At 41.2% G+C, this 26,949-nt stretch overlaps 1 protein-coding gene across 5 annotated transcripts in view; it reads left to right on the top strand.

The window, feature by feature from the left end:
- The window catches only part of LOC109930338 (protein NDRG1-like), a 119,606-nt gene that overhangs the window by 39,609 nt on the left and 53,048 nt on the right, over positions 1–26,949 (top strand). For 2 of the 5 annotated variants that reach the window (XM_048595590.1, XM_048595588.1), the window contains exon 1: positions 17,856–17,987. The gene's annotated coding sequence lies outside the window, so the exon portion shown is untranslated. Of the gene's footprint in view, positions 1–13,712; positions 13,841–15,146; positions 15,895–17,855; positions 17,988–26,949 lie in introns of those variants that run through there. The other 3 variants (XM_048595589.1, XM_020529846.2, XM_020529845.2) reach the window with 3 other exon arrangements.

Raw genomic sequence — 26,949 nt, 5'->3', positions numbered from 1 at the left:
GAGGTCCGTCTTGACGCATTTCATGGCCCTCCTTCCGGGACACCTCCATGACCTATTATATCGTATTAAGTTAAGCCTCATTTGTGTTTGCTGTGATTACTCAGGAATTCCATCACTGACATCCTGTTATTTTTGACATCACCCAGAGTGGTACATTGCTCCTATCCCAAATACAGGTGCTACCATCATAAAAAGATAGCACAGACAAATTGAGGAGATTCAAAGTTGTTCAGAAGTCCAGGATCAACAAATTCTAGCATCTGCTAAACAGTCTCCACATGGAGAAATCAACATTATATTAGATGACTCCCCAGGATCCAGAGGATGTTTAGGGGGCCCAGCATTCTCACTCTTGTTTCCTCCAGATGACTGAAGCACATGCAGGTGCGGACTGAACTGGTCGTGGGCACCAATGCAGAATTGTGTCAGCTTCCTGCTTTCTGAAGAAGTAGGTGACCCTCCCATTTTTGTGGCCATCAAAATGACAGTGTTACTTAATTTTTCTGTGATTAGTTCATTCCAAGGATCAACTGAGGACCTATGGGAAATCTCTCAGTCCTCAACCCAAATGAAATTTGTGCAAGATCACACCCATTTCTCTGCGCTGAGGTCAGTGTTACAACCTGGGCAGTGAGATTTTGCAACAGCGCTAGCCTTCCCCAGGTGCAGGATCTTATATCCTCCACTTTGAGAGTGCCACACTGTTATTTCAACCTAATTCATCAACAGGAGAGGGTTTCATTTGATCAGTGTCCAGCTCATCTGTGATCATTGTTACCAAATCTTAGTAGTCTGCAACAATATCCAGAAAGATGTTATGCCTATATCCTTGTTAAAGCTCAATTTCCTACTTCATTTGAAGGGCTGAATGGCAAACAAAGGTGGCTGCTGGGGGACAAGGGGTACCTTGGCTTCAATCAGGCCTGATTATTCCTTTAAGGCACCCACTGACTGAGAGTAGAGGCAGGGCTACTGTGGAACAGATGATAGGGCTCCCCAAGATGAGGTTCCAACGGTTGGATTGGAGGGGCCTTGCAATTCAATCCATTTAGAATAATCCCGGCATTCTGTACTTTACAAAAATGGAGTAAGCAAAGACAGGATTTGTGGCTTGAGGTCATTTGGGGTTAGAGGGCTCAGCCTGTGTCAGCAGCAGAGTTCTGCCCAGAGCAGCCTGGCCTTCCTCAGTTGAAACTTCAACAGCATTAGGAATCACAGGCAGGGTGGAGGTGGTGAGACCTGGCACCTCAGGAGCTCCCTGACAGGACTCATCTGGGGGGCCTGTGTGTGGTTCTTCTTTCACCTGGGTGTCTACTGACACCACTCTCTCTCCTTGAGACAAAACAGCACCTGGAGTGTTTTAGAGGTCTCTTGTCCCCAACTCTCTTTTCTGTTTCTGCTGAACACTGATGGCTATCATTAAGGAATGCAGATCGACATGCATTTCCAGCAGCTCTGAGCATTCTCCTGGATCTTGTTTTCCACAGCCACTGTCAATCTTCCCAGTGAAACAGCTAGATGCACACATGCTGAAGACAGCACAGTATTGAGAACATTGGTGGTCACCTCCAGTCTTTGATCAACTTTGTCGAGTGCCTTGGACAAAAATGCCTGCAGATCCTGTGACTCTCTGTGCATCTGAATGAGGTTTTTAATAGGTGACACCAAGGGGCATCTTCTGCCTCAGGTTGACCTTGTGCATTACAATCCTCCTGGGGCATTTCTTTCTCATTCAGCTGTGGAGTCATGTCAATGATACTCAGCAGATTGTGTTCCTGAGTCTAATCCAGTCACAGTATCCTTTCAGTTGTCAGTATCTGAGCTGGTCAAGGGAGCAGGAGAAAGCCTTGCTACTGCTTCCTCAGAGGTGGAAGAGAAGCTGATGGCAGGAAGGGCTGCACTTTTAACCGTGGTGGAGAGATTCTATAGGTGCTGCAGGTGCATGCATAAGAAAGAGGGGGGAATTATTTGCACAATAGGGGTAGAAGCTTGAGCATGTTACAAAGATGTTCACAGTGGTGGAAATGGGAGAGCAGTGTGGCACAACACAATTATGCTTACTTGGTTGCTGTGACATAGTGGTCTTGGTATCCCTATACAGAATCCCTACAGTGCAAAATGAGGCCATTTAGCCCATCAAGTTTGCACTGACATTCGGAAGAGCAACCCAACCAAACCCATCCCCCTACCCTATCCCCATAACCCCATACTAACCATGGCTAATCCACCTACCCTAAATATCCCAGACATTATGGGCAATTTAGCATGGCCAATCCACCTAACCTGCAAATCTTAGGACTGTGGGAGCAAACCAAATGCACCGAGCGGAAACTCACACAAACACAGGGAGAATGTGTAAACTCCACAGACAGTCACCCAAGTGTGTATCCAACCCAGATCCTTGGCGTTGTGAGGCAGTAGTTCTAATCACTGAGCTACAATGCTAACCAGAAGGAGACTTTATCCTCTTCAAGTAGTTTATTTCTGCTCATAGTGAGTGAGGAGATGAATGTCAGCTCCCATCTTTGCCCTTTCTAACCTATTATGAGGCATTTTCCCCAGCAATGAGACAAGAGGAGGATTAAGTGAGATGAAAGTGGCTAGAAGAGCTGGTCATGATGTTATAGGAGTGTGGTAGGTGTTAAGGTCTCCCGAATGAGTGAATAGACAGAGCAGAGGTCAGGAAGTAGTTTGGTTGAGAACAATTGAGGGAATATACTGAATGCAATAGTGAAGGCATAGACCATTAATTTTTGTGGTTTTACTATGCAGAGGCAGAGTGAATGTGAAGTGGTAAAGTGCAGAGCAGAGGAGATGCTTTTCTGACCACTTCTTCCAATCATGGAATTGGCACTAACCCAGGTGGTATGCAGGCTATGTGGATTAGTCATGGTAAATGCGGGGTTACAGGACCAGGTAGGCGACTGGGGCTGGGGTGAGATGCTCTTTGGAGGATCGGTGCAGACTTGATGGGCTGCATGGCCTCTTTCTGTGCTGGAGGGTATTTGATGGTAGGTGTGAACTGTTTATACCAAATGTCATACTGTAAGTTGTATGCCCCCCTAGAGTGAGCAGCAGGACGAGCTGCCTGCTTGTGTGACTGTACTAATTGGCATGGAAAGGCCAATTGAGGCAAGGCAGTAAGCATGCAGTTAGGTGCTCAGTGTGCAAAAATTAAGAGAGCAGACGAACTTTCCTGGAATATAGCCTAGTCCGGGCTTTAAGCTGGGCATCTGTGCCTGTGCACAAATGTGTCCCTGTTGCAGTCTTCCAGCGGTAGTTGCTGAAGCACAGAACACACTGCCAGTGCAGCAGAGATTTGCCAGAATGGCTGTGAGGGGTTAGCAGATGTGAAATGCAAATTTTTGTGGATGAGGGGTGGGTGTGGCTGTTTTGTGCCCTGGGCTGTGTCTTTGTTGTAGGCAAAATTGCAGAGGTTGTTTTGAGAAAGTGGTGAGCTGAAGTCACCGTAGTTTCCTTGTTGAGTTTTGCCATTGTTGAGGTTGGAATCATAAAATGGAAGATTGAATATTAATAAGGCGAGTTGAATGTTAACACGACATTTAACAAGCAATAATCTCTGTCAGTTTTCAAGTGGTTGCTTAAAAAATTAACTGGGAGAACAGAGAGGGGGCATGACAAAACATTGGCAGGTAACAGCAAGGAAAATCCAAAGGCACTTTAGGATCTCTATTGTGTGGAAACAGGTCATTTCAGCCCATCGAGTCCACACTGACCTTCCAAACAGCATTCCACCAAGACCCACCCCATATTTCCCATGGCTAATCTACCTAGCCTACACATCCCAGGATGCCACGGGCAATTTAGCACAGCCAATCCACCTAATTTGCACATTTTTAGACTGTGGAAGGAAACCAGAGCACCTGGAGAAAACCCACGTAGTCTCGGAGAGAATGTGCGAACTGTACACAGACCATCACCCGCGGGAATTAAATCCAGGCACTGTGAGGCAGCAGTGCTAACCACTGAGCCACTGTGTTGCCCCCATGGAGTATATTAGAAGCAAGAGAATAGTCAGGGAAAGAGCAGGTTCTACTTGGGACCAAAGTGGTAACTGTCCATGGAGCCACAAGATATGGCTGAGGTTTCAAATCAATACTTTGCATTTGTATTCACTGTAAAAAAACACAATGTAGATATATATAATCAGAGAGGAGGACTGTGATCTACATTAAGAGAAAACATTAAGAGAGAGGAGGTATTGGGAGGTTTGAAAACTGATGAATTCCAGGGCTGAGATGAAATGAATCCCAGGTTGTTGTAGAATGCAAGGAAGGAGATTGCAGGGTCTTTGACAGTAATTTTCAAATACTGTTTGAGCTCAGCAGATGTGCCAGAGGACTGGTGGACTGCTAATGTCTGATTATTCAAGAAGAGTGGTAAGGATAAACCAAGAAACTACAGGCCAGTAGGGCTAATATCTCTGGTAGGGGTGCTTTTGGAAAGGATTCTGAAGGACAGAATTAATCTCCACTTAGAGAGGCAAAGACTAGTCAAGGATAGTCAACGTGGCTTTATAAACAAATGTTGAAGAAATTTGAAGCAACTTTTCAAGGAAGTGACATAGGTCTGTACATATAATCCACATGGACTGCTTTTGTGTCTGAAAGCCTGTGTCCAGTGGCATACCATAGGGTTCAGGGATAGTTCCCCTGCTTTTTGTTGTCTACTTCAATGATTTAGTCACAGATGCTGGATGTATGATCAGTAAGTTTACAGATGATACGAGAATTGATGGTGTTGTAAATAACAAGGAAGAAGGCCTGACAATGTAGGATGATATAGATGAACTGATCAGATGGGTCGACAGTTGTAAATTGAATTTAATCCTGAGAAGTCTACGATGATGCATTTTAGGAAGGCTAACAAGGCATGGGAGTAGACATTGAATGGTAGAACTCTACGAAGTACAGAGGATCAGAAGGACCTTGCTATATGTACATAGATCATTGAAGATAATTAGACAGGTCAATAAGATAGATTTTAAAAAATTGGGATTGTTGTCCTTCTTAGTTAAGGCATGGAATACAAGAGCAAGGTAGTTTTGATGGAACTGTACATAATGTTAGTAAGATCACAGTTGAAATGGTAGCAGCAGACAGCAAATAATTCCTAAAGGAAATTGGATTGGCATGAGAGAAATAAACTTGCAGAACTACAGGGGTGGAGAGGGGAAATCAGAAAGACTGGATTTCTCTACAGACAGCCATCATGCTATCAAAGGGCTAAACTATTTCCTTCAGTGTTGTAATAAATATAAGTAAAATTCATTTGGCAGCAGTCGGACAGATTGACCTGTTGCTGAGCCCAAGACAGTGCAAGCTTTGCTTAACAAATTGCTTAGTAGCACATTCCAACCTCGTAAATGATTCTTGACAGCTACGCATTTGACTTGTTGTGACAGGTTGTATGCTTTAGTAGGCTTCCTATAACAGACTAGAAATACTTATTGTGCTGAAACATGTCATCCTGCACACTGGCTTATTTTCCTGTTTTTTCACAACTGCATTGTGAATCATTGGAGGCACATGAAAGGTGACAGAATGCCATTAGGGCAGTTCCAATACCTTAGGTGGAAGTAAGATCTGGTGAAACTATCATGTAATTGTTATTTTGAAAGGAGTTTTCACAGTCTGCTCTCCTACGCCCAAGAAAACAAAAGTACTCCACACACTATGAGTGTGCTCGCAGCTATGTTACACTCGCATTGCATTGTTGAGAATTGGTGGAAGATTGAACATTATCAAGGTTACGTTCATAAGAGTGAGTTCTGGGCTCTGCCTGAAAGTCAAGATTCCTCCCCACCTTTCATGTACCCTTTTGTGTAAATTAGGATACAAGCCTATCCTGTCTAACCTTTCCTTATAAGACAACCTGCCTATTCCAGGTACCAGTTTAGCCAAAGAATTGTGAATTTTTGAAACTGTCTATCCCAGAGGATGCTCACCTGTTAAATATATTCAAGGTGAATAAACAAATTATTGACCTTTAAGGAATAAGGCGACTATGTGGAAAAGTGCAGTTGATGTAAGAAGATAAGACATGACTTATTGAATGGCAAAGCTGGTTTGAAGGGCAAAAATGCTTTTTTCTGCTCATATTTCTTAACTCCTGGTCCATCATATGTTGTGTTATATATCCTTTCCAAAATCCATCCTGTGGTCTTTGGACTGTTATCTTCTGCCTCCTGTATTTTGAATAAGTATGGCATCAATTTTACTGAGAAAGGAATCACATCCAAGCACTTTCCTAATCTTACCTGACTCTCAATTTTGAACAAAAATTCAGAGCTGCTTATTACCGTCCATGGTTATGGGTTATTGAATTTAATTGTGGTGTTACAACCACAGCTGTGTTTGAGATATTGCACCAATACTTTGATACCTTATCACTGCTAGAGAGACAATAAGGTCTTGAACTCTTTAGGTAGCTTGTTTCTGATCTCTCAGTTTTAATACAATTACAAATGGATAGTATATCTGTGAGCTTTGTTATTTCTTTTCATGATTTAGATGAATTATGAGAAAGGCAAAGAAAGGTGAAGCTATTCAATGTAAAAATATAGTACTTCACTGTGCTGAAAATGGATCAGGCCCAGTAGAAATAAAACAAAGATTATCAGGGAATGCAGTAAACAAGTAGTAGAAGGTCTTCAAGAAGGAGGTAGCTTGGGAACAGATCAGATACACTTCTATGAAAGAGGAAAGAAGTGTATCCAAAGCTGGAGGTCCCTGGAATGACTAAAAAAATTGTAATTGAAAAGAATCAGGGAGGAAAAGAGGTTTATGCTAAATGTCATGATACCTAATAAAGTACAGAATCGAGCAGAATACGGAAACAGCATAAAGTACTGCAACTAGAGCCTAAGGAACATACATGAGAAAGAATTTGAGGATAACATAAAAGAAAACAAAATTATTTCATAAAAACCAGGGCCAGACTTTTGTTAATTTAAAAAAGGCTTCTTCCCTATACCTTTCTCCAAAACTAAATGAATTTACATTTTAAAAGGAATCACCTTAACCAGACTTTCTTGAGTTAACAAAAGAGTGAGTTTGGCAGTTACTAATCAGGGAAAAAAAATCATGCAAATCACATACACACAGATTAAAAAATTACAAGTGAGCCTAGAAAGCTAAAAGCTATAAAAGATATACGGATCAGTATCTGAATCCCATGAAGAACAGACAATGGGACTTTGAAGCCATTACAATGACTGATACCAGTGGCACTGATGTTGGTAGATGAACAACTGATTAAAAGATCTTGGCTTTGCAGGTCAGGGTTAGGAGTCAGACAACAGCAGGTTATAGTCCAACAGGTTTATTTGAAATCACAAGCTTTTGGAACATTGCCCCTTCGTCAGGTGAAGTGCACTTCACCTGATGAAGGGGCAATGCTTCGAAAGCTTGTGATTTCAAATAAACCTGTTGGACTATAACCTGATGTCGTCTGACTTCTGACCTTGTCCACCCCAGTCCAATGCCAGCACTTCCACATCTTTGCAGCACAAAGGCCTCTGTCCTGTTTTCTTTTAACTGTGATTACTTGCTTTCTTACTTCCAGCAAAGAGACAGGAAGGCAGACAATGGGAGAGACACCATTTCCTTTTACCTGTTGCGCAGGAATGACTACGGCTTTTCTCAGCTCAGATCCTTTCCACACGCAACTTTGCCTACTAGCACACATAGGCCAGGATGGAAACTGAATATTACTCCCTGTATTTGTGTATTCTTAACAGGGGAAAATACAAACATGCCTTCTGCCGAGACTGTTCTTTTTTCTCCCATCATGCTCACAGTCTGAGATTACAGCTCAGATTGCAATGCATTTCTCCTTCTCCTTCTCTTCGAAACATGTCATCAGGCATGACATTGCAGGGTTTACCTCAAGGCTGAGGATAATCCATATAGGCCATCCAGTCAGGATTTATATTCTCAGTCATTATTTTTGGCTGTATGTTTGCTTTTTAAAAAGAAACACACAAAAATAATTATCCCATAGGTAATCGAAGGTTATGATCTGTGCCCATGAAAACTTCTTGAGTCTACAATCCTAACAAAATTAATTGTCACTTGAAAGACATGGAAGTGGCAAAAGCAAACCGTACAAAACATTTATGATTGAGTTCGTCAATAAGTACAAAATGTATGAATAAGATTAGATAGTTGATGTTGTGTATGTGAACTTTCAGAAGGAGTAAAAGTGCCAACAACATAATAGTGAAACTGAAGTTGAAGGGATTAATTAGGAAGTGGGTATATGGAGTCAAAACCAGCTGAGCCAAAACCAGACAATAATGGTGAATGATAATTTATAAAGCAGGAGGGAAATATGCATTGGTCTTTCCAGAATTCTGTATTAGGGTGGCTAAACTTTTTGATACATATTAATAATCTGGATGAACGTTGGATACATGATTTTAAAGTTTGTAGGTGCACAAAGCTTAGAAATGCAGCAAGCACTGAGGAGGATAACAGCAGACCAGGAGGCCAGAGACACCTGATGAAATGAGAAAGAACACATAAGATTAAATTGAATGCAATAAAAAAAATTATGTGAAGCATTTTGGAATGAAAAATGAGCAGATGCAATGCTATTTGAACAAGCGTAATTTTAAATTGGATACAGGGCAAAAGTGACGTTTTTTCACATACACAAATCTTTGAATGTAACAAGGCAAATTGATAAAGGTGTTAAAAAATCACACAGGTTTCTTGACTTTATAAATGAAGGCATTGTGTACAAAAATAAGTAAGTTATGGTAATTTTTACAAATCATTGGTTATTCTCCAGCTGAGAGTCTTGCATTTTAAAAAGGCTATAGAAAAGATCTTTTATATAGTACCAGTGATGGTGGACTTCAGCTATGAGGAGACAATAGACAAATTGCAATTATTATTTTTATTTACAAAACCCTGAATTCAAATTCTCAGATGGGATTTGAAATATCACTTAAATTACTTATCTTTGGACTTCCTACACGCTTAAATTCCTACATTTATGTGCCTAAGTACTGTTTTTTCAGATGCTGAAGCCAATTTTTAATTGTTACCTTATAACTCATCATTTAGAACATACCATTGATCCCTTGTGGTACTGAATCTAATAGACTGTTACTGCATAGGCAGAGGCCATTTTGCCATCATGCCTGTGCTGATCAACAAAGATCTGACTACACTAATCTCATTTTCCAGCCTTTGGTACATAACCCTGGAGGCTATGTTAATGCATGAATATCTAAATACTATTTCAATGTTACAATTGCTTCTGATTCAGGCAATGAGTTCTAGACTCACCCCATCCGACAGTGGAAAAGATTCTCCTCACCCTTCTCATAGTCTCTACCTTATCTTAAATCTATGCCCTTTAGTTTTGACACCTCTATTAATGGAAAAAATGTCTTCCCATCCACCCTATTTATGCCCTCATAATCCTATGCAATCTATTGGGCTTTGTCGAAACCTTTACTGCTCCATGGAAAACAACTTCAGCCTAAGGCACATTTCCTCATAGCTTAGACTCAATTTAGGCAGCATCTTGGTAAATATCCTGTATACCCTCTCTAATACAATCACATCCTTACTACAATCTGATGCATGCAGAAATCTATAGCATGGTTGTGAACTTTAGCTTGGTGATACCTGAATTTCACAAGCTGGGGAGCAGATGATAGCAAGGTCAGCACTATGGAGATATAATCAGCAGATCAGAAGTCACAGAATGAAGTTAGGTAAGAAATGACATCCTGGGAAATAGGATTAATAATACTGGTTTGTGTACCTCAATTTGCTACCAATTGATTTCTCATTTTCAGCCATATGATGGGTGAGGACACTGAACTGGGCGGCACGGTGGCTCAGTGGTGAGCACTGCTGCCTCACAGAGCCACTGACGAGGGTTCAATTCCACCCTTGGATGACTGTGAGGAGTTTGCACATTCTCCCCCTGTTGGGTGGGTTTCCTTCAGGTGCTCTGGTTGCCTCCATCAGTCCAAAGATGTGCAGGTAAGGTGGATTGGCCATGCAAAATTGCCCATAGGGTCCAGGAACATTCAGGCTAGGTGGGTTAGCCATGGAAAATGCAGGGTTACAGAGATGGGATGGGACTGGGTGGGATGTCCTTCGGAGAGTCGATGTGGAGTCTACGGGCTGAATGACCTACTTCAACACTATAGGGATTCTATAATAACAGAGAAGTCAGTTTGAAGGAAATATTTAGAGAATGATTCATCCTCTCCTAAACAACAGCTATACGCCTTACTATCATGCTGGAGCCCTGGAACAAGGCAATATTTAGACATTGCAGTAGATTACAATAAAGACAAAAGTAAATATTTCAGTGTCTTGACCTCCATGATCACTGATGTGTGCCTGTGTAATTGTTTGGTCTCAAGTTGTCCTGGTTTATAAAACAGCACAGAATCCTGAAAAAAAAATTCTACATCAATAATCAATGAAGCTGCTTCTAGGGTCAGACCACATCATTCAATTTTTCCTGAATCCTGATGCATTCTCCAAAATCCCAAATGTATAGTGACAGTTAATCCTGTAGGTCAGTTTCTTCATGAAAAGGACAGAGTGCTATCTGAGATTGTCCAAGGAAAGCAAAGTCTATGCATCTGGCTAAGCACGTGTGATGGAAAAGAAAACGTGATAGACAATAACTGGAATTTTAATAACTAGAGGAGAAAAGAAAAATAACTCATCCAAGCTTCTTTTAGATGCCGTCTTTACTAACAATGTACATTCTTACCAAACATGTTTTTTGATTTTGCTATCCTCTGATTTGTGGTTGTATTGGCATGCTTAAAGGAAGTAAACTCCCCAAATCACACAAGTTATGAAATCTTACATCATCAGATTGGTAGTTATTCACAGTTGTCTGTGATTTCATCTCATGGACATAGTTGTATTATGTGAGTTCAGTCACATCTCTAGGGAAATTAGCAGTAGTGAAATTGCATTTACATTGCAGAACAGAATAAGCTGGACATTTTTACTGAAATGGTGAGTTTATTTTGCTTCTTTTGTTATATGTAAACTTAAAACTGCAATATAATGAAAATACAACACATACAACAAATGAAAATACAAATTTTTGCATAAACCTATCATATAAATGGACTCTTTGAGCTGATGTCAGTTGAAACAAAGTTGCTACACTTAGTTTCAATCCTCTGGATTAAGTAGGGGAATAAAATAGCTGGGGGTTGCTGTTCATGCATCCCCTTGTAATCTTCCAAATTCTGAAATATACTGTCTAGCATATGGAATCTCTTCTCTTCACTTACCTCTATGTAACTTTCAGTTTTGGAATTTAAGCATAACAACCCAAAAAACATGCAGCAGGTTAGGCAGTAATTGAGGAGGAAAAAAGAGAGTTCACAAGTAAGGTCTATGACATTATCACTTGTGGTATGCCTTGTGAGAAAAGAATCACATTCACTTTCCACTTGCTCAGATGAATGCAGTTCCAACTACACCGTACAAGCTTGACAAATTTCAGGAACCACATTCACAAACATTCACTGCTTTTACCACATTCAGTAACAGTAGTCTTTACCATCTACAAAATGTATTAGCACTCCGCAACCCATGACCACTTCCAGCGTGAAGGACAATGACAGGAGATCCATAGGAGATCATCACTTGCCTGTTCCCCTCCAAGAAAAGCACCATCCTGCATCCTGACTTGGAAATATATCACGATTCCTTGCTGGATCAAACTCCTGGAACTTCCTCTCTGACAGCACATAGAACACAGGTCAAGATGATAACTTTCTAGCACCTTCTCAAGAGCGACAAGGGGTGGGCAATAAATGCCCATTGGATTTTTGATTTTGATTTTATTGTTGCATGTATTTTACATAAGAATACAATAAAATACAGTGAAAAGCTTTAATTTGTCACGATGATAGGCGTCATTTTGAATAATTTAAGAATAAGGGAAAAAAGAAAAATATAACTTGAAGAGAGTCCATCAGTTAGTCCTGAGCCAGCTCATCACCATCAAGATGCCTGTGCCACTATCCCTCCACTACCGCTTTGCTGCCATCCACACTGGATCCATCCCAGATCAAACTCGCCAATCCTCAGGTGCCATCTTTGCCACTGGGCCGATTCACCTCTGCCACCACCTCACAGCCACCTGCGTCAGGAGTTGCATCTTTCACCGCTGTGCCCACCTCATTGATGTTGCAGGGATGCCCTTCCACCACCATGTCACCGCTGCCAGTGCCAGACACAACCAACAAAGAAGCCACCCATCCTCAGACACCAACTTTTGCTGCTGGGCTTACCTTGCCGACGTCGTCTCTGCCGATTTTGCAGCTGCCAATTCCAGGTCTTGTGCTTTCTCCAGAAAATTCATTAGTGGCTCACTTTAGGTCTATGCTGGGCCTACTGTCTTCCACGCTCGAAGTCCATGCCCATGGCTTGAGACTGTTTGAGGTCCATGCCCTAGGCTGGTGCCGCTGCCGATGCTGTACAAGCTCAGGACAAGATAAGTAAAAGACAAGAGGAAAAAAAAAGAAAAAGCGGTCAGAGCAGACAAGCTCCAGCACAGGAGCCCTACTCTGTCGTCAACTTGAACATTATAAATGACAGGAACATCCCATGAATAAATAAAAACAATCTACGGAACAGAATTGTGTGCAGTACAGTGTGCCCAAACCAGGTTCTATACAAACTTAGCATCTCTTTGTTTTTCAATTTTTTTCTGCCTTAGTAGTGAGGATTTCATGTTTGGTTTTTCTGGACTTATGCATTTGTTTTGTTGCCTTTAATAATTTGTGAAAACTGTACCCCTTTCAAAGTTATACTTTATTTATAAAATTTGCAAAGCTACATTACATAACAGGCAGCATGGTGGCACAGCCATTGGCATGGCTGCCTCACAATGCCAGGGATCCAGATTTAATTCCAGCCTTGGATGACTGCCTGTGTGGAGTTTGCACATTTTTTGTGTCTGCGTGGGATTCCTCCGGGTGCTCTAGTTTCCTCCCACAGTCTAAAGATATGCAGGTTAGGTGGATTTCCATGTTAAATTGCCCCATAATGTCCAGGGATATGCAGGCTAGGTGGATTTGCATGGTAAAAGTTGGGTTTCGCAGGATAGATTGTTAAGTGGCTGGAATACTCTTTGGAGGGTCAGTACAGACTCGATGGGCCAAATGGCTTATTTCTGGACTGTATGGATTCTATGATAATATTTTAAATTTGACATAACATAAAGTGCAATATAGGTGGGTTATGTTAATACAAATATGAGGTTGCATCACTACACTTTCTACTTACATTCATATTTATACATCAAGTGAACTGTTCTATGTTGTAGACAGATTGAGGGATTTTATATGGTTTCCAGTCTCTATGGTGGGAGGGATCTTTTCAGTGGTCTTTTCCCATTAAGCTTGTGCAGTTTCTCTCAGCCTTAATATGTTAATTGACACAGTCCTAAATCTTGGAATATGCCAGTGTGCAAATTTGGTTGTGGACAGCTCCTTATGCTGGAAGACCAATAGGTTTCAGGCAGATCAAACAGCATTTTTCATTATGTTCATAGTCCTCCAGTAGCTGCTGATGTTTATTTTGATACGTATCTCTGAGAATTACATATTAAGGACAGACTATAATATTATGTACAGGTTCAGGGTGAATATCTACCAAAGCCACTGCATCTTTTTGCAGACCTGTTTTGAGAAGAAGGAGGTCAATGAAGATGTTCTCCCTACTGCAGCCTCAAGGGCAGCGTGCGGTAATGATGAGGCTCTGGGCATGCAGGAAGAATCTGATAGGAAGGCCCTCATCGCCATCATGTGAGTCAGTTTTTTTTGATTCCTTCACTCCTCTATTCCACTTAGCTTCTTATTTGCAAAGGAGTATGTGATCTCACTATTCCTCTTACCAAAATGAAATACCTCAAACTTAACTGATTGAAATTTATTCGGCACTTACATGTCCAATCTGCAGGACAATTTAATTTTTCTTGCGATTAGGCCCAGTATTCTTCAGTACTAACCATACCCTATAATTTGTTGTATGTCACAAATTTTGAACTTACACTTTTATTTTCAGATTTTGAGTAGTTTATGTAAATGGAGAATAATGGAGCATCAATCCCTGTGGAATATCACCTTCCACCAGTCTAGGTGACTATTTTTAAGCCCTTACTTTCTGATGTGCACAGGCTGAATCAAAAAGGCATCACCATTTTTATAGTGTTATCTTCCTTTAATATCAGTTCGTCCAGCACTCGTAATCTTTGCACGATTCCACAAAATCATGAGTAAATAAGATATGAGTCCAAGGGACATCCCTTTGTCACATTATTGCGGCTACATTTTGTCTGGATGCCTTCAGAGAAAACCTTGGAAATCTCAAGGCAACATAAAGTTGATGAGACTTGATGGGCCAAATGACCTCTTTCTATGGTGTAATGACTCTTATGTCTGCTATCACTGGTCCCTGGTCTTCATTCACATTTTGTCTCATTTATTCCTGGGAATAAAAGTATTTTCAGGCATAATGAACAAGAAAATTGACCCTATTGTACCTTCCAGCAAAACTTTTTTTTTTACATTTTGATTGTTATGCCATTATTTTAACTAAATTTTTAGCAAGTTTAGTTTCCCTCAACTACAAGCCAAGACTTGAACGATGTCATTCCAACAAGAGGCTTTGTTTATGATGCATGTATGGAAACACCATTCAAATTATTAAATAATTATATCAGGATTGTTTGAACAGTCTGGCACATTTACAAATGAAAAATTAAATTAGTAAGAAACCTGATCAGAGTTCTTTAAAATGATTAAGTTGTTAGGGTAAATCTGTTCACTTGTGGGCACGTCCACAAGAGGTAAAAATATAATAGCCTATAGCAGATTTATAATAAATAATTTAGGAGGAATTTCTAATTTTGAGAATGTGGATTGGTTAAAACAGGTAACAGTGACTAATTTGGGGGAGGGTTCATGTTCACATAGTAAGGGGGAATAAGGGGAATAGATAAGAGGCAATTAGAATAAGGAGGCACACGAGGAACATAAAGGCCATGTGGGCTGATTCTGTTTGTCGATTCTAATCAGGTTACTTTAAAGCAGTGGCAAAATCTTTTTAAAATGCGTCAGATGAAGATAGCTCTCCGCCCACAACCAAAGTTACGATGGGTTGGACAGTGCAGAAGTCTTTCAATTCAAAAACTCAGTATTTGCAAGTAGCTAAACCTCTTTCATTGTATGCTAAATATGTTTCTGTATATGCGAGGTAATCATAAACATGATTGCTTCATTGAACAATTGTCCAGAGTTACTCCTTATCTGTCAAAATTGCATCATTCTGTCTGCGAGGTTTCATGGAATGTTATATGTGCACGTAATCACGTCGCTGTACAGGAGACAATTATCTGCGAGTTTAGGCCACGAAATTTTAATTTTTTTGTCTCTTGACAGCATTAATTACTTTCGTACGCAGATGTGCTCGGCAGCACATACGCCATTATAACTAGCAATTTTTAAAGTGACTGTTAAAATGTATATTTGTTGATTTGTTCCTTTTTTACTTTAATTTTTCAAAACGCCTACATGATAGACAATTTGATTTATTTTCGCCTGTAAAGTATCAGCTTTAAATGTGAAGTGTTTTCCCTTCTAATAAAAGACACGTGTCTGTGAGATAAAAAAAAAGTGGGCAGGGCTGAATCTGGACTCTTTATAAAATCCTCCTACATCCGTCGTATCAAAACAGAACCAGGCAGCGGAGAAAAATATTCAAAACGAAACTCTGAACGTTACAAGATAGCGTTTTAAAAACAAACAAACGGGCTGTGATTGCTCATCAAGTCTTCGAAGTGCGAGATTTTTAGTTCGGGGTAAGTTTGTTTTGTCTTTTGTTTGCATAACGTTGCTTTCATCGGAGTGTAACTTGTTTAAAAAAATTGGAAAGATGGTTTTGAAACCAAGATTCAGAAGCACAGATTCTATTTATGTCTAAAAGTCATGTGCATTACTTTCGTCGATTCTGGCAACAGAGTTACTGGGTCTCCCAAGAGACCAACATCGTGCAATATTCGGGAGTTAGAAGGGAGTTGGAAATGAAATAAATATTCTATTCCTCACTCATATCTGGGAGTTGCAACCACGTGGAAAGGCTTCTCCAGTTAACACCATCATCGTATGATTAATTCCCTTCACAATCTTTAATGGGTATGACTATTTACTGATCTAGATTTAGATATCCTGTTCTCTCATCTTCCTGTGTTATACAATGTTCCAGACTTCAGGCCATTAACCGCTTCCCACCCAGCCCAGTAGCGCATTTTTTTATTTGCAATAGCACCTATGGATTTTAAAACTAACTTTGAAGTCCTTGAAAGCTTTATCATTGCGCAAACGACCGTGCTCCTGAAAAGGCGATGAACCAACAACTTTTAAAAAAATAATTCGTAGGACACAACCAGTCGTGTTAAACAGGTGCCACTCAGCGTTTTTTTTCCTGTAAATTATTGATCGTAGGTGTTATCTGGATGCAAACAAGAGTTCAAAGAACGGAGTACTGTTTAAACCTGTGTGGTCAAACAGTTGAGGAAAGGGTGAAACAGCTTTCGCATTCAAGCCCCACACACCAAACAATAAAAGCTCTATAGATGGGAGTGCCCTGTATGTTGATCTTTTTACAGTTTCGAATAGAATTTTAAACAGCGGGAATTTGGCTGTGACAGCCTCAAATGTTAAGCCTTCCCCTTCCCCCTCTCCCTCACTGGCTTGCTCACAAGGCACTTTTAGGCCACCCACACCTCAGTTGTTTAGCATGAGGTGTGACTGGCTCCAGCTCAACTACACACCTTTTATAGGCCTGCATCGTGTTATTGCTACCATCAATGCATTGCAACTAAATTAATTAAATGCATTCGGAATATCTCGAAATTAGAACATGAGTACTTTGTGACTTTCGGGTTGGATTCTGGACATTTTCTTCTCCCCGCAAGTATTCGCTTTTTCTGGGGTACCTTGTCGTCTTCAGACTGCTGCTACCTCGAAGTTAAATGAGCGAAAAGCCTGTCTTCTGGGCTACTCTTCCACGCTAGGTTTAGCTGACGGTATTTGGGAGATTTTTTTTCCCGCTCAGTGGGGTTGGGTGGGTGGGTGGGGGGGGGAGGAAATGTGGCGAGCAGAACCTCCCCCAGAATTGAGAGCGTGGACTCTTGGCTGACAAGGAGAACTTTCTCTTCCGTTCGTTGATCCACGTTCCCGACTTCCTACCACCTCCCCGCGCCCTCCAAAAAATCAAATGGTGTTTGAAGGCGTGCATGCCACTTTCCAACTTCACTGCAAACTTTTCTCACACGGTGATCCTAACTGTCCAGCACGCCCTCGGGTGCGCTTTGCCAAAAATTGCTGCTGCTCACTCGCTGCCACACTCCAGGCGGCGCCACCGAGCGCACGGAACCCGAGGCCGACTCCTGGGGAAGTTTGGGTTTTTATTGTTTATGAATAAGTCGGTCATTCAGTATATTTAACTGATTTCCGGGGTTGGGCGGGGTAAGAGAAGAGGAACCGAGTCCTGATTCATTGATGTGTTTTGTTTTCAAAATTAGAAGGTCCGGAAGCGCGTGTGTCAATTTTATTTCGGATATAGGTGTGGGGGGATGTTGGATGATTGGCGTTCTGGCTCGGCCAATGGCGGCCATGTCCCGCCTTCCAACCGTTTTTAACCGCCGCCCGATTGTTGGGTCAAAATCAGAAGGAGGAGGCGGCGGACAGTCTGATCACAGGCTCCGCCCACTGCTGGCGGAGCTCCTTGATTGGGTGGTGCGGCACGTGGTCATAAAAGAGCTGACTTCGTGCTTTCGCCTCAGTTGGCGCGGCCGTGAATTCAAAACAAACCACTTGACGAGGCATCAAGGCGGCGTGACCAGTAACGCTGCCATCTTGTTGTGGAAATTCCAGCTGAACTACTAGGGAGGTAACGTCTCGTCGTTGTCCGTCAATTTGTTAGCTTTTCTTCAAAAGAAAATTCACGATTTCTGTTTTGAAACGACTTGACTTCTATGCTGTTTAGCCAATAAAATATTGTTCATAGAGAATCTCAGCCAATTGAGACGCAGTTTGTTCCTGTACGCCAGCGATGAGGGAATGGTCGATCCTGTTTTAATATCACTCCAAACAGTCTGTCTGGCAGTATCTGTGAAGTAAAACAGAATTATGTATGCATCTGCTGAATTCCTCCACACTGCGTTTGTATGTCAGGTATCCAGCGTTCTCAGAACCTTTGGTTCTGTTTTGAATGATAATGGTGAAAGGGCTAACAGTTGTCAAGCTAGTGCTGATTTTGTTGTGCTGTCCTTCTCACATGCCTATTTTGAATGTTGTCAGCGTCTGTGTAATTAACTTGAGTGATCATACCATCTCTGCAGTCCTGAGAGCATACTACTCCTGTCTCCTACCAGCTGCCAACTGTGATGGCAGACTGCTGTCAATGAGTGCAAAATTACTGTTTGATTTTTAAACATCAAATTATACTGCTTTGAACTCCTTCAGTGTGACCAAGGCTTTTGTTTTTTTTTCTTGTAACTTTGGTACCTAGTTTAAAATTGGTCAGCTTGTATGCTGCCTCATGAATATCTTTTTTGCATGAGTTTTTAATATCTCATTTCTTGCACATTATATGCACTTTCAATTATGGTGAGCATCCCTGTTAATCTTTTGAAATAATTCCAAGGAGGATGGTATCTGTCACTGAGTCACCCTTTTTATTTACACGTGAACAGTCCTTGACTTTAGTGCTGCCTCATCCAGAGTCAGCTGCCAGACACTCCCCTTTTTTTAATCTGGCAAAGAGGGCTCCCTGATTAGGGTTGTTAATCTGGTTCAGTCAGGGAACTCGGAAATAGCAAGAACTGCAGATGCTGGAGTCATTTGATATGGTCTGGAGCTGGAGGAACACAGCAGGTTAAGCGGCATCAGAGGAGTAGGAGAGCTGACATTTCGGGCCTGGACCCTTCATGAAGCAGAAGTTACTGGGAGCCCAAACCTGTTGCCACGGGTCTGCAGTGGGCTCACTCACTATTGCCATTACTGTGCCTCAGCTCTTCACGCGGTAAGTCCTGAAAAGAAGAGTGTACAATCCCTGGGCTTTCAAGTTCTCGTGCACGTTGGCACCTTGTACAACATCTTCTTCAATCAGGCAAGCAGCTTTTTTGCTGGATGGTGTCCAGGTTTTTGTGGCTTTGGTGTCAGCTCAGTTGGTTGGATGGATGATTTGCAATGCAGTCTGATCACCAAGATGTGGATTCCTTTCCTATAATAGCTGAAGTCCTCTCAACCTCACCTGAGACATCCTAGCCCTCTGGTTAAACTTTCCACCAGTTGTATCTCTGACATCAAGCAGCCTGAGGTCCCATGTGACTGTTGACTTTTGATTTTATTCACTTTTTTTGTTTGTCATTGGAATCAAACTCCTTTTTTAATCAAGTAGAAATGCTGTGAAGTTGGAATACTGACTTGTGCTTCTGTAGACATTGGGCAGGCTCAGAAAGAAATAGCTAGCTTTATTGATGCCTTAGCTACCACCAACATTCACTCCTGCCATTACCAATAAGACTGCAGTAGCAGTGTATGGTGCCTTGGGCAGCAACTTCCAAAACCACAGGATAGGACAGCAGACACAGGAGCATCACCAACTGCAAGTGCCTCTCCAAGCAACACACTAACCAGCAACAGCAAAATTGCAGTGTAACAATTGAAAAACTGGATGAAGTCCTTGAATGCTCTCCTTGATAGCCTGGAATGTACCAACACCAAGTTGCCTGCAGGAGTTCAAGAAAGTGGCTTCCCACTATATTCTAGAACAATTGGATGAGCCAAAAATCCTACCCTTACCAGAAGCATGTGTCCAATGAATAATAGAATTGATTGAGCAGCAGTGCAAAGCTGACACTCTATAAAGAGTCTAATTTTATTTTTAAAATTAGACTTCATATTTCATGGTATTTTGAAAAATTTTTCAATCTGTTGAAAAGTAAGCTTGAATCTAGACAATCCACAATTGAAAGCAATAGCAAATCACCACTGAAAATGACAAAAGTCTGCTCCAGATGAGTGCCAGCACAAAAATGACAACCCCCTCAAACTCGGGCAAAACTAACCAAGGAGGCCTTGGGCCCATAACTGCATAAAGTGATTGCAGTAAAATCTGAGTTTAATAGCCTTGGCTGCACAACTATTATAATATCAAATTTGTATGTCTATTATTTGTAACTCTACTTAACTTCATGTTAACTTACTGTATATTTAATATCATGATGGACCTTACCTGAGGACTTGTGTTCCATATACAAATTAGGAAGAGAAACTGTTATTTGTTAGGTTAGGAGGTGCAAGTTTGTAACCTGAATCTCCTTAGTTAAGTGTTAACAGAATCAGTATTACAGTTTAAAAGGAAGCCATTCAGCCTATTGTGCCTGCACTTGCTCATATACCCCCTTGTTCTTTCTTTTACAAGTGGAAATAGTTTCTCCCTATCCAATCTATCCATTATTTCAGGGCTTTGAAAATCTCTATTCTTTCTCTTCTTGGCCAACTTTTCTCCAAGGAGAACAGTTCAATATCTAACTGAACTTCCTCATTCTTGGAAGTTTTTTTTGTAATGTTTCTGTCCACTATTCAAGAGCATTCACATGCTTAGTATAATGTGGTGCTCAAAACTGAACACTGAGCTGCAGCTGAGGTCTAACACTTGTCTTATACAAGCTTACTATTAACACTTTTGACTTCTCACTCCCTAGATCAAAATTGAGTCGGGTGGGGTGGGGGGGGTGGCGAGAGGAGAGGAATGGGGATAAATGGAATAGGGCATATTAATCTTTCTAGAGCTGCCTGAAGTACTGTGCATAGAAAGTGAGGTCATGCGTTGGGTGAGAATTATGTAATTAAAAGGAAACGAAAAGTAGCTGGGACTGGCAGGTGAATGAAGGAGATGCGAATTGGGCTGATGGCAGTGAAACTAACTGGCAGCAATAGACATGACTGTCACACTCAAGTGTCCACAAGCGAATATTTGGGTGAGCTTGATTTAAATATGATTAAGTCCTCATTGAACAAAATTTGGAAAGAGTAATGTAATTGGTGACTGGAATAACTTTATAGAAAAGGACCAAACACCCTAGAATCTGACTGTATGCTCTTGGAAAATGATGAATGAAGAAGGGTCCTGACCCGAAACATTGACTTTCCCACTCTGCTGCCTGGCCTGCTGTGTTCCTCCAGCTCCACACTTCTCAATGAGACCCAAAACTTTTTTCAGAATTGATCTTGTGAATGTGTTATTGCTAAGCAATTGGACCATGAGTTTCTTTAGATATATAAAGGGCAAAAGTGGACAGTGGTATGCTGGAGAAGTAGTAATGGGATCCAAAGAAATGGCTGAGGAACTGAATATGTACTGTCGGTCTTGACAGTGGAAGACGCTAGTAATATCCCAAAAAATTCAAGAGGAGCAGGGCAGATGTGAGTATGGTGGCTATCTCCAAGGAGAAGGTGCTTGAAAAACTGGGGGGGAAAAAAGTTAATAAATTGGGTGGACTAGATTGACTGCTGAAGAGAAAGTGGAGGTGTTAGTGGTGATCTTTCAAGAATCACTGGAGTCAACGAATGTCCCAGAAGACTAGAAAGTCACTAATGTAACCCCCTGTGTTTAAGAAAGGAGTAAGACAGAAGACAGGAAATTACAAGCTGGTTGGCCTGACCTTGGTCGTTGGTAAGATTTTTGGAGTCTATTGTGAAGGATGAGATTTCTGAAAACTTGGAAGTGCATGGTAATATAGGGAACAGTCAGCATTGTCTCAAGGGAGGTGCCTGACAAATGTTAGAATTCTTGAAGTAACTAGTAGGTTAGACAAAGGAGAGCTAATGGATGTTATCTACCCTGACTTCCAGAAGGCCTTTGACAAGGTGCTGCACAAGAGGCTGCTGCGTAAGATAAGGATCTGAAGTGTTCAAGGCAAGGTACCAGCCTGGATAGAAGACTTTGGTAGAAAGTGGACTGTGGGGATAGAAAAGTCCTTCTGTCTGGAAGCCAGCTGGTGACTAGTGTTCTACAAGTGTCAGTGTTGGGGACCACAACTTTTTGTTTTATTGATTAATCTTCTAGATGAAGGAACTGAAGGCATTTTGGCTAAGTTAGCAGATGATCCAAAGATGGGTAGAGGGACAGGTAGTATTGAGGTGGGGAAGCTGCAGAAGGATTTAGACAAGTTAGTGGGCAAAGAAGTGGCAGATCAAATACAATGTGGGAAAGTGTGAGGTCATCCACTTTAGTAGGAAGAATAGAGGCATAGACTATTTTCTAAACGGGAAGAAAATTCAGAAATCTGAAGTGCAAAGGGACTTGGGAGTTCTAGTCCAAGACTTTTTTTAAGACAATCTGCAAAGTTTACATTTACCTTCTTAACTACTGACTCTGTTGGCATTTATTTCAAGAGGACTAGAATATAAAGGCAGGGATGTACTTGAGGCTTTTTCAAGCTGTGTTCAGGCCACATTTGAATATTGTGAGCAATTTTGGGCCGCATATCTCAGGAAGGAAATACTGGCCCTGGAGTGGGTCTAAGAGGACATTCATGAGAATGATCCCAGGAATGAAAGGCTTAACCTGTTTGAGGACTCTGGGTCTATATTCAGTGGTGTTTAGAAGGATGGGGATGGGTCTCTCAAACTTTCAGAAGACTGAACAGGCTTGACTGAGTCAATTTTTGGGAAGATGTTTCCATTGGTAGGAGAGACTAGGACCCGAGGGCGCAAACTTAAAATGAAGACCCGTTAGAATAGAGATGGAGAAACTTCTTCAGACAGAGAGTAGTAACTCTATGGAATGCATTGCCACAAGTCTGTAGAGGCCGGGTAATTCTGTATATTTAAGACAGAGGTCCTCTGATTGTCAAGGGAATCAAGGCTTGCAGGAGATTGGAGTTTAGAAACTTACCCACCACGATTGAATGAATGGCAGAGCAGACTCGGCTGAAGTACCTAAACTTCTGCTGCTGTGTTTATGGTCTTGTAGGAGCAAGGACAGAAGTAGCCGATTCCACCATTCAATAGGATCGTGGATGATCCAACTCTGCTCATGTCAACGTTCCTGCCCTTTTACTCCATGACACTTGATTCCTGACTGATCACGAATCTGTTTATCTCAGCATTATGTATACACGAGACCTCTGCCTCAACAGTTTTCTGGCAAGAAGTTTCAAAGAGACAACCCTCAGTAATTCCTCATCAGTCTTAAATTGGTGTCCCTGAAGTTGGAGATTACCCTTCTGATGCCAGACCCTCCACTGAGGAGAATGTCCTCTCAGCATTGTCCCAGTCAAGCTCCTTTAAAAATCCTGTGTTGCATTGAGGATCACCTCTCATTCTTGTAAATTCCAATGAGTCCCAACCTGTCTTGCGTTTGCTCATTAGACAATCCCTCTGTACCAGGTATTGTCCTAGTGAACCTTCTCTGAATTGCCTGCAATGAAACCGTACCCTTTTTTAAACAAAAGGGCCAAACTGATCACAACAGTTCAGATGTGATCTCCCTAGTACTTTTGAACAATTGCAGTAAGACTTTCCTATTCTTATACTCGAACCACTTTGAAATAAAGGCCAACATTTCAAAAACCTTCCTGATTACCTGCTGCATTTGTGTGCTATGTTACGAGCAAGAATGCCCAAGTCCCTTTAGTGTTTTTGTGCAGCATTTCTCCATTTAATAACACTATCCATTCCAAGATGAACATGTCATATCACTCCGTATTTGCTAACTTTTTGCTGCTTAGTTATAGATATTGATAGGTAGTATTCCTCTTGTAACTCGCCTTGCTACCTGTAAGCAGTTGCAGTCCCAAGAATGACTCCTGTAGAATCCCAGTGGTCACTGACCTGAAAAAGCACACCTTATTTCCAGTTGTTGTTGCCTGCATATTAGCCAGATCTCTATCCATGCCAATATACTACATCCAACTCCATGGGCTTTTAACTTTGAGAGGCATCTTGTTGAATAACTGAGGTCCAAATGCAAATCTGTTGGTTCACCTGTATAATGTTAGGCTGCCATAGTCTTACCGGACCATAGGGCTATTCTTTTATTAGAAGGGGACTGGTGGTGATTTAACCTGGGTGTTACCATACCTCCAGACAAGGGGCGAAATTGAGAAGGATTTGCCTTCTCAATAACTGCAGCCATTGTGGGAATTGAACCCTGCTATTGGTGTCACTGTTGCAAACTTGCTGTGGAGCAACTGAGCTAATTGACCCTTATCCACAGATATGGAAAACATCTGGTGAGACTGAAAACTGAACTGTCTCTGGACCAAAAAAAGCAAGAATAGTGTCATAAGCTTCAGCTCAACATTCCCTCATTGCTTCTATCTGCTCCCAATTGTTTGCAAAATTATAACTTTTTTGGAGCAAATGAGGTGGATACAGTGTGTCAGCAATCGGAGCTCAACATGCTCTTGACGTCAGGAATCCAGCAGGGATGTTGAATCTGAAAGATATGCCTCTTATGCACCAGGGGCAGTGATGGCCTAGTGGTATTATCACTGGAGGACTGTTAATCTAGAGAGCCAGTTAATGTTCTGGGGAGCTGGGTTTGATTCCTGCCATGACAGATAGTGGAATTTGAATTCAGTAAAAAGTGGAAGTAAGAGCCCAGTGGGAGCCATGAGTCCATTGTCGCTTTTTTTGTCAGGAAAAAAAACATCTGATTCACCACTGTCCCTTTAGGGAAGGAAACTGCCATCCTTACTTCATCTGGCCTACATGTGACTCCAGACCCACAGCAATGACCCTCCAGGCAGTTAAGGGTGGGCAATAAATGCTGGTCTAGCCAGCGAGGCCCTCATCCTGTGAATGAATAAATAAAAAAACCACAAGAGCAACATTCTGGAAGACTGATATGCATGCAATGGGAATGCAGTGATTAGAATTCTGGACATATCTCTTTATTTTGTCATGTAACTTGTAGCCTATGTTTCCAGAGCAGTGTGCATGCTGTAGAAACCTGCCGGAAACAGAATGTCCAAGTGGCAGCCACACAACTTTTGGGGGAATTTTTTTTTTTTTTGCAATTGCAGGCAATTTTTCAATGAAAAGTAGATACTAAGAAATGCCTTGGCAAGGATACTGTTTGACCTGTCATACTCCTATGACCTGTAAGTGCTTTTGACGCTAGAAACAGAAGTTAGTAAAGCCTATACCTGAACGGGAAGTTGTAAAACTACAACAGGTGACCAGTTTAGATTCCAGGGGAGTGGGATGAGAGAAGTAACTGGCATTTATAAGCTTGAGTAAACAGAATTTAGAACTTGGAAATTGTTTTGAATGCTTTGTTTGAAACAGTCAGGCAAACTGGAATACATTTAAACATACTTGATTATTAGAATATGCTGTCACTTTTGACAAACACATAGTGAAGTGGAAGAGAAGTTGGTACAGCTGTTTATCTGTAGTCTGCCTGAATGTATCTGCATAAGATCAAACACTTATTTGATCATGAATATTCATAATCTGGCAGTGGCTAAATAATTTAGAACTAACGTATAAAAATTTAAGATTTCAGCTGTGATAGTATAGGGGAATGACTTAATAGGACCACTGATCACTGTATTATCAAGAGAATTCTCGTCACAATAGCAGCAAAATGAAAATGAGTAGTTAATAATAAAAAAAATTGAACAGCTGCAAGTTAATAACTTTTGAGTTCATCCAAATACTGAAACATCAGAATAGCAATTAAAGCCAACCAAACCTACATCTTGTTCTGATCTTTCTGCATGTGGACATGGACTGCTTCAGTATCTGAATTGCAGATGGTGCTGAACACTTTGCATTCATCACCAACCATTCCCACTTCTGATCTTTTATGCTGATAAGGTCTTTTGAGTAAGCTCAAGTTGTTTGCAGTTAGGACACTACCCTAAGGAACTTCTGCAGTCTGTTCCAGTTTCATCAGTCTCTGCATGACTATTAGAAGACTCAACTGCAGACATACACATTTAATTTGTTCAATTTTACTAGTTGTTTTTCTAATATCCTGCTCACTTCTGGTTGATGTCTTGGAGTGGGTGGGACTGAACTGCGATGACTTTCAGTGACTCTTGAGAACCATAACCATTTTTCTTTGCTAGGTATGCTGACTCTGGCCAAAGTATTAACGATTGATTAGGATGTTTAATCTTAAATGAACAAAATTATTAGCTGCATGTCCTGGTACAGAAGACATTTTTCTGCTTTGATCTATATCAAAGCATTTAAGCCTATATGATGAGGAATGGAAAAATGCTGTTTTGCTCTTCACAGTTCTTTCACTTTCTTTATGATCACCCAAAATCTCAATTTTATCTTGGTTTGTTTTAAAGCTTTTTCCAAAGGATGTTTTCTGTTCAACTAAGTTGTTTTTCTTTCTCCCATATCTCAAATACAAGCTTGCCTAAGACTTTAATTACTATTCTGATTGTTTCAGTAGCTAGTAACATCCATGCTACATGTCCCATAACAATCATTTCCGACTGACAGAACTGCACTAGCTGTATAAATACTGTGGCTACAAGAGCAACTCACGGGCTAGGAATCCTACAGTGATTAACTCACCACCTGACTTCAGAACCTGACCACCATCTGTAAGGCATGAAGTCAGGAGTGTGATGCAATACTCACTTGTCTGCATGAATGCAACTTGAGCACAAGCTGGACAATATGCAACTTCAACATTCACTGTCTTTCACTTTCAAATTCTTTTGTCATTTACATTGTTGCTCCACCATTTTCCCTGCTAGGCTCCCCTTCTAACTCTGGCTAGCTCCTCCCTCTTCTTTGTGGTGATTTTTCTTTTACACAAGTTATAATACTATAACATCTAATTCCAGCTACTCCTCCCTCAAACTGCA

Source organism: Rhincodon typus, chromosome 4 (assembly GCF_021869965.1).
Source record: "Rhincodon typus isolate 14 chromosome 4, sRhiTyp1.1, whole genome shotgun sequence".
NCBI classification, from domain to species: Eukaryota; Metazoa; Chordata; class Chondrichthyes; order Orectolobiformes; family Rhincodontidae; genus Rhincodon; species Rhincodon typus.
Note: the sequence above shows the minus strand (reverse complement) of the source record. Positions and strands in the feature narration are given on the sequence as shown.